Source organism: Octopus bimaculoides, chromosome 20 (genome assembly GCF_046866305.1).
Source record: "Octopus bimaculoides isolate indiv1 chromosome 20, ASM4686630v1, whole genome shotgun sequence".
In the NCBI taxonomy this organism is placed as follows: Eukaryota; Metazoa; Mollusca; class Cephalopoda; order Octopoda; family Octopodidae; genus Octopus; species Octopus bimaculoides.
In genome coordinates, this window is record NC_142947.1 from 11,239,659 (window position 1) to 11,247,846 (window position 8,188).

The following is an 8,188-nucleotide window of genomic DNA, read 5'->3' on the forward strand; positions in this document are numbered from 1 at the left end:
TGTGTTTGTGTGTGTGTGTGTCTATCTCTCTATGTGCATGTGTGAGTAGTTAGGGTCTAATTTACTTTGGTAATAATTCAACATAATTTTTCAATAGGATTCTTACCTTTACTAATTAAATGTTAAACTGAATAACCCAAGATATAAAATATCATAGCTTAATTCACAACTTGTAGCTCCAAGCTGACAGACCATGTTTTTTGCTGAAACACATTGCTTTTCCTTTGTATTCCTCTGTATTCATAATTTTCATAGATTTTGTTTTATTCTAAATCGTTTATTATAAAAAATTCAGATTAATTTCAAATCCCACTGATGTTGATTTTGTTCTTTCGTCCTCCTGGCATCGATAAGAATAAACTTTCAAATCAATTACTAGGTCAATTTAATATTCAGACAAAACAGAGCAACAGACAAAATACCTTGTAGCGTTTAATTACAGACTTCCAAAGTTTATGAGTTGATATCCTGCTGATGTCAACTTTCATGACTTCCATCCTTGCGGCGTCGATAAAACGAAGTACTAGTCAACAGAGTTGATTTAATATTCCCATAAAGTACCTGAGATGTTAATGGAATTACACCAGCAGACTAAGAATATTTCATTTCTTTTTTTTTTTTATCCTTCTTTCCTGTCTTTTTTATATTATTTTTATTCCAAGAATAAGACCAAAAAAAAAAAAATTACTATTTTAATTTTCCATTTTCAAAATATTGTGTCTTGTTGCAGGGTGGCTGCCTTGTTAGAACCAAACAAGCAGACTTGCAAAGGTCTCCCGGCTTTGAAATTGACAATATGTGATTTGTACGCAATGACCACCATAATTTACATAACAGTATTACATCATCATCATCATCGTCGTTGTCGCAGTCATCATCATCATCATTCTCATTCAATATTTGTTTTCCATGCTGGCATGGGTTGGACAGTTTAACCAGGGCTGGCAAGCCAGAGGATGATGTCAAACTTTATTGTTTATTTTTGACATGATTTCTACAGCTGGATGCCCTTCCTAATGCTACTCACTTTACATAGTGTACTGCATACTTTTTTTTTTTATCATGTGGCACCAGCATCAGCAGGGTAACCAAATAACTTGCAAGACAAAGAAAGAGTCCTTGACTGGGAGGAGGAGGAGTAGTACTGAAGGAGGTGACTTTGTGTCAGTTGATGAGAAGTTAAAAGAATAACAGAGAGATTGAGAGATAGGTGTCTTGATGAAGAAAAAATACAAGGATACCCCAGTTGGAATAGAAAGGAGAGGAAAGATTGAGGGGGACAGAGTGAGAGTATGTGTAAAAAAAACACATTCTATTCAATCTCCTAAACAAATATAATAGATATTTAACTTATTGACGTTTCTTCTGACATTTTCCTGTGACTTCACCTCTGACATTTTCCTAACGTTTTACTTTGACATTTTCTTTTTGCTTGACATTTCCCGTGCCTTTTTTGCCTCTGAAGATTTTTAACTTGTTAGTCTGACGTTTCATGTATCATATATTTTTCCTCTGACGTTCTGACAATTTTTTCTCTGACGTTTTCCAAACGTTTTTCCCTGATGTTTTCTCAATGTTTTTTTTAACCGTTTTCTATGATCTTTCATCTTCTGATATTTCCTCATCTATTTTTCCTTTAGTGTTTTCCTAACTTTTTGCTTGACATTTCCTGTGCCTTTTTTTCCCCCCTGAAGTCTTTTTCTAACGTTTTTGTATGACGTTTCCTGCACCATATATACGTCCTCTGACGTTCACCCAACTTTTTTCCCTGACATTTTCCTCATGTTTTTCAGTCCAATGTTTTCTATGACCTTCTATTTTCTGATGTTTCCTTATCTATTTTTCCTTTTTACTTTGACATTTTCTTTTTGCTTGACATTTCCTGTGATTTTTTCCTCCAAAGTTTCCTAACTTGTTAGTCTGACATTTCTTCTATCATATATTTTTCCTCTCACATTCTCGCAACATTTTTGCTCTGACGTTTTCCAAACGTTTTTTACTCCACTGTTCTCATCTATTTTTACTTCTGTGTTTTCCTAATGTTTTCATTGACATTTTCCTGAGACCTTTTTCCTCAGATGTTTTCCTAAGTGTTGTCTCCTTTGACATTTTCCTAACTATTTATTTTCTCTGACATTTTCCTATCTTCTTTGTCTTTGATGCTTCCCAACCCTTTCCCTGACGTTTTCCTAACATTTTCCCTCTGACATTTTTCTAACTGTTTTCTCTAAAGCTTTCCTAATATTTTCCTTCGTTGACATTTTCACGACATTTTTCCCTGGTATTTTCCTAGTTTTTTTTCTTTTTTCTTTTGATGACTTTCTAACATTTTTCTCCAACACATTTTTCTTATGATACCCCATTCCTTGAAATTTATTATTTCTTGTGATTTATTCTGTGCCATTTCCCCCTGTAATCATTCTTCTATGCTATATGGAATGTTAATCTTTTGTTTTATGATTCACAAAGTGAAATTATTGAACTTGGCAAAGACCAGCATTTGCTGGAAACTCAGCTGTAGAATCAATGTACAAGAATTACTTTCTTTGGAATTGAAAGTTAATTTCAGAACACAGTTATATACAGGTGATTACTGCATCTGTACTGGCACCAACCTGCTCCACAGCAACATATTGCTTGCAGTCAACAATGGTCTGCCAATATATAAGCTTTACAAGGCAAAGTAAAAAGATATGAGACCTTAAAAAAGAAAGCATCTTGTCTAATGTTTTGATAACTCTTAGGTACAGAACATTTCCAAGCATTTTCATCTAAACATGTGTTGTGATTCAGCATCGGTTTATTACAGCATAATGCTGAATTATGGATTATTCCCTATGATACAACAAAATTAATTCTACTCTCAATGTTCATAGTATGGTATTATTAGGAATATCTTAAGGGCAGAAAGTTGGCAGAGTCATTAGCACACTGGACAAAATACTTAGCAGCATTTCGTCCATTCTGAGTTCAAATTCTAATAAGATTGTCTTTGCCTTTTTTTGGGGGGGGGGGGGGATGTCGATAAAATGTTGGGGGGACAAACAGACACACACACACATACATATATACCGAAGCCTTGTGATTGAATTTGGTAGGCGGAAGTTACTGCCGTGTGTGTATATGTCTGTGTATGTGCTTGTGCCTCTCTCCCAGAGAGTGTGTGCGTGTATGTGTGTGTGTGTGTGTGTGTGTGTGTTTGCATTTGTCCTTTGTTACCACTGGACAACCAGTGCTGGTTTGTTTACAGCCCTGTGACTTTTTGCCTGGTTCGGCAAAAGAGACTCATACAGATAGCGCTTCAGTGATTGGAACAAGTAAAAGGCTAATGGCAAAAGGCCATTTAGGGTTAACCTGAGGTTAAACAAGAAGAAGAAGGAGAAAGAAGTAAAAGAAAGATAGAAGAAGAGGAGGAGGAAGGGGAAGGGGGAGGAGGGGAAGAAGAAGAAGAAAAGCCAACAGCAACAGCAACAGAAACAATCTCACTAGTCCGAGAGAGCTTGCAAGAGGCGATGGGCACTGTCCCTTCCTCCTCCTCCCACTCCCTAAATCCCTCCATCCTTGAGCAATCAAAAGAAACTAATGCGTACATCATATAAAAACTGTTTGATGCGCGCTACTTCATGTATAGTCAATGTCTGTTTAATGTTATATTTACAAAAGCACACACAAGCTAACGACCATTGTTATTTGCATGCATTGTCTGTCATAATTAGTGAGTTTTTCTTTCTTTCTTTCTTTCTTTCTTTCTTTCTTTCTTTCTTTCTCCTCAATCAGTGATGTTTTACAACAACCAGATACTCTGAAATAATTAGTTGGTTATTGATTGATTAACTTCTTTCTTTTCTCATGTATATCTATATATAGATATAAATGTAAATATATATATACATACATATACATGTATATATATATGTGTATCTATATATGTATATATGTATATGTATATATGTATATATATATATATATATATATATATATATATATATATATATATATATATATATATATATATATATATATATATATATATATATATATACATAATATGGTGTTGTCATCATCTTCATTACCATCATTTACATCATCATCAACATCATCGTCGTCATTGTTGTTGTCATCATCATCATCATCATCATCATCGTCACCATTGTCGTTGTCATCATTATCGTCGTCGTCATCATCATCGTCATCATTACCATCATCGTTTCAGTGTCCACTTTTCCTTGTCTGCATGGGTCAGATGGATTTCAGTGAGGTAGATTTTCTATGGCCAGATGTCCTCCCAGTCACTGGTCAATTTTGAGTTATTTCTCTTAGCTCATTTTTATTTTTATGTAAATAATGCAAATTCTGAAGTCTATAAATCTCTCCTGCTCTTTTTTTCTTTCTTTAAGGTGGTGATAAGGTACCAGAACACATCCACAAGGTAATGCGTCCAAGATGGTGAACAGAAGAGAGCATGGATACTTTTTGGCTCCTGGAAATAAAGTCAGACAATTACCATTCTGAAGAGCCAGCTATTGAGCCAGAAACACGTGTCCACAAGTGTCTTTTTATTTCCAGACAGTAAACCTGTTCTTTCCCTTAATGGCATAATTCTTCATAAATATAGAACTGTATTAAATTAAATGTCCTCATGTCTTGGGTTTCTTTGAATGACCAGTAAGAGGTACTTAGACTTAGACGCTAGAAAAGATTGTGGAAGTAACAGAAATGTGTGTGCAGTAGAAAATATATCGGGTTTCTGGTTGGCACTTATTGTAATGATTTCGTAGCATTGAAGATAAAAAATTGGCTTATGCAGACATCGTTAGAATGATGGTAACATACATGGTTCATGGCATTTGGCAGAAGTGAGATGGTGTACCTTGCGAGTACCAAACTGGCAAAAGAGAGCGATACAGCACCAAACATTGGAATATATAGGTGTCGGCTGTCACACCACCTAGTGGCCTGTATCATCAAAGGGACCCAATTCAGCTACCTTCACTCTGCTACAGAAGTAATAGCTCTGAACTTTCCCCTTTCTATTCTTTTTCTAGCAACAATACTTTCAGAAGAGCCTCCTCCACTGCTAATTAGAACACTTAGGTGATAGAAACTATTTCCTACCTCTAAGGATTCCCTTGGATATTAGACGGAACTTCTCTCCGGTGTGTTCTTTGTGTTCATTTCTCCTGGACATCTTCCACACAAAGGTCCATTTGCTCTGTTAAATTTCTTGTGCATCCATTACATCTCTTCTGTGTCCACAGTTTGTACTGGGAACGAAATGGAATTTCTACCTACACCATTTCTACACCTTTTTAAAAGAACTAGTGGTTTGTCTGTTCCCTAGCGTAATAGAATTTGGTCCCTGCTAAGTTAACACTAAAGCCTTTTTATTCCAGGTTTTGCTTCCATACCTGGAGTTCCTTTTCTAATTTTACTACAGATTCAGTTATGGGAACAAGGTCATCAGCATAGAGAAACTCCCATGAGCAACCAGTCTTAGACTCATCTGTTATGGCCTGGAGAAGTATGAAAAATAAGAGGGGACTGATAACGGGACCCTGGTGAACATCAGGCAGCTCAGTAGACTCATTGTTGCTGTATTTATTATTGACTCTCATTATACGGATGACACCACTCTACAGAACAACCCAAATACAAACAAGAGCACAGATGTGTGTGTGTGTGTGTATGCAGACTTGCGTGTGTGCACGTGCATGCGCATGTGTGTTTGTGTGTGTGCACGCATGCAGACGTGTGTGCGTGAGTATGTTGTGTGTTTGTGTGTTGTGTGTGAGTGTATGCAGACTTGTGTGTGTGTGTGTATGCAGACCTGTATGTGTGTGTGTGTATGTGTGTGTGTGTGTGTGCGCGTGTATGTATGCAGACTTGTGTGTGTGTGTGTGTGCGTGCACGCACATGCAGACTTGTGTGTGTGTGCATGCGCATGTGTTGTGTGTGAGTGCATGTGTACTTGCTCACATGTATGGCTGTAATACTCAGACTTTCATAAATCACAAATAACAATGGATAATTTTTCTCTAAAAATTTATTCACTTCTAAACAACAATGAATCAGTTTGATAAAACAACACAGTTACAAACTATATACATACATAGAAAGCATATATACACATACATATATATATACATACACACACATACATATATATATTTATATATATATATATATATATATATATATATATATAAATATATAAATATATACACATATATATGCACATGTACACACACACATATATAAATATATATATATATATATATTTATATATATATATATATATATATATATGTATATATTTATATATATGTGTGTATGTATGTATATATTTGATATATATAAGCTGTTTTAGTAATAAATTACAATCATGAAAAAGGAAAAAAAAATTGCCAAATAGCAAAATGAATAAACTCATATTTATATCATATTTGTTTTGCTTGTTTGTGTTATATTTATTTGCTTGTTTGTTTGTTTGTTTCTCTTTGACTGTTGTTGCCAATGATTCATAGATTACAAAATTCATAATTGACTTCTGGACGGAATCTTCTTGGTTAGAAAGATAAGGATTGAAAAAAAAAAAATGGATAAAACATTTATAGAAATACAAAAAAAAATGCACTTTAATATTCATATGTATGTGTGTGTGTGTGTATATATATATATATATATATATATATATATATATATATATACATAGATACATATACACACACACATATGCATATATATATATATATATATATATATATATATATATATATATATATATATATATGCTTACACACATATATATAAATATCTATACAACATACACATATATCTACATATTTATAGAATATACACACACACACACACATACACACATATGCATGTATATATATATATTTGAATATTACAAAGCCTAGCTGTGGGTGAAATAGGAATGTAAACACATTCCTTCAATGCTTTTGATGTGCAGAAACATATTTATAAATATACATATGTATATATATATATTTAAATATGAATATATATATATATATATATATATATATTTTTATACATATATGAATGTGTGTGTGTGTGTGTATTTATATACAGTATATTTATTCATGTATAATGAATACCACTGTACAACATTTTATTAACCCCTTCAGGGTTAAGAAAATGTAGTACTAGTCAAATATGGAGGTCTATGTAATCAACTAGCTCCATCCCATCAAAATTGATGGTCTTATGCCAAAATTTGAAGAAGAACTATTACATTATAAAGTGCATAAAAAACTTTTTGGTATAACTGCACCTCCAGTTTTATTATGAACTGGATATATACATATATATATATATATATATATATATATACACACACATAATTTATGGGTTAACAAGGCTACCAATGGTTTCATGCAGAGGAATATCTCTTAACAATTATCAGGCCTGCCACATGGGAATGTTGATACTTGTCTCAGAAATGGAAATGAGTACCACATGTGGGGGGGGGGGATGTACATGCACAAACAACCTGTAATCTACTGAAGAAATACTGAAGAAAGTAGTTTGTATATATATTAAAAAAAAAAATATAATAAAATATATAAATAAAGGCATGATAGTCACACATGACTTGAATACCTTTGATTACAGGTCTTCCCAGTAGAATAGATTCTAAATAGAATCCTGCAGTGCACTGATGGATTTGTGTTGGGTGACATAGCAAGCTCCCTCATGAAAAATTATAAAATTGTGTTTATCCCTTTAGCATTTAAACCGGTCATATCCAGCCCAAATATTCTACCTGTTTTATATCCAAACCAGCTAGATCTGGTAGACGGAAACTGAAAGAAGCCCATCGTATATATATGTGTGTGTGTTTGTGTGTCTGTGTTTGTCCCCCAACATTGCTTGACAACCGATGCTGGTGCGTTTATGTCCCCATAACTTAGCAGTTCGGTGAAAGGGGCCGATAGAATAAGTACTAGGCTTACAAAGAATAAGTCCTGCGATTGATTTGCTCGACTAAAAGTGGTGCTCCAGTATGGCCGCAGTCAAATGACTGAAACAAGTAAAAAAATAAAAGAATATATATATATATATCTAAAGACAGCACATTTGCAGGCCTGAGCTGCCTTCCTTCCTGGTTGATAAAAATTTCAGCTCTTTGCTCTTCATGACAAATTGTTTATACAAGTCGATG

At 34.0% G+C, this 8,188-nt stretch overlaps 1 protein-coding gene across 1 annotated transcript in view; it reads left to right on the forward strand.

The window, feature by feature from the left end:
* LOC106869286 (uncharacterized) overlaps positions 1-6,178 on the forward strand; it is a 278,508-nt gene extending 272,330 nt beyond the window's left edge. Inside the window, exon 4 of the transcript XR_016237491.1 lies at positions 4,398-6,178. The gene's annotated coding sequence lies outside the window, so the exon portion shown is untranslated. The remainder of the gene's footprint in view (positions 1-4,397) is intronic.
* Positions 6,179-8,188: the final 2,010 nt, after the last annotated feature.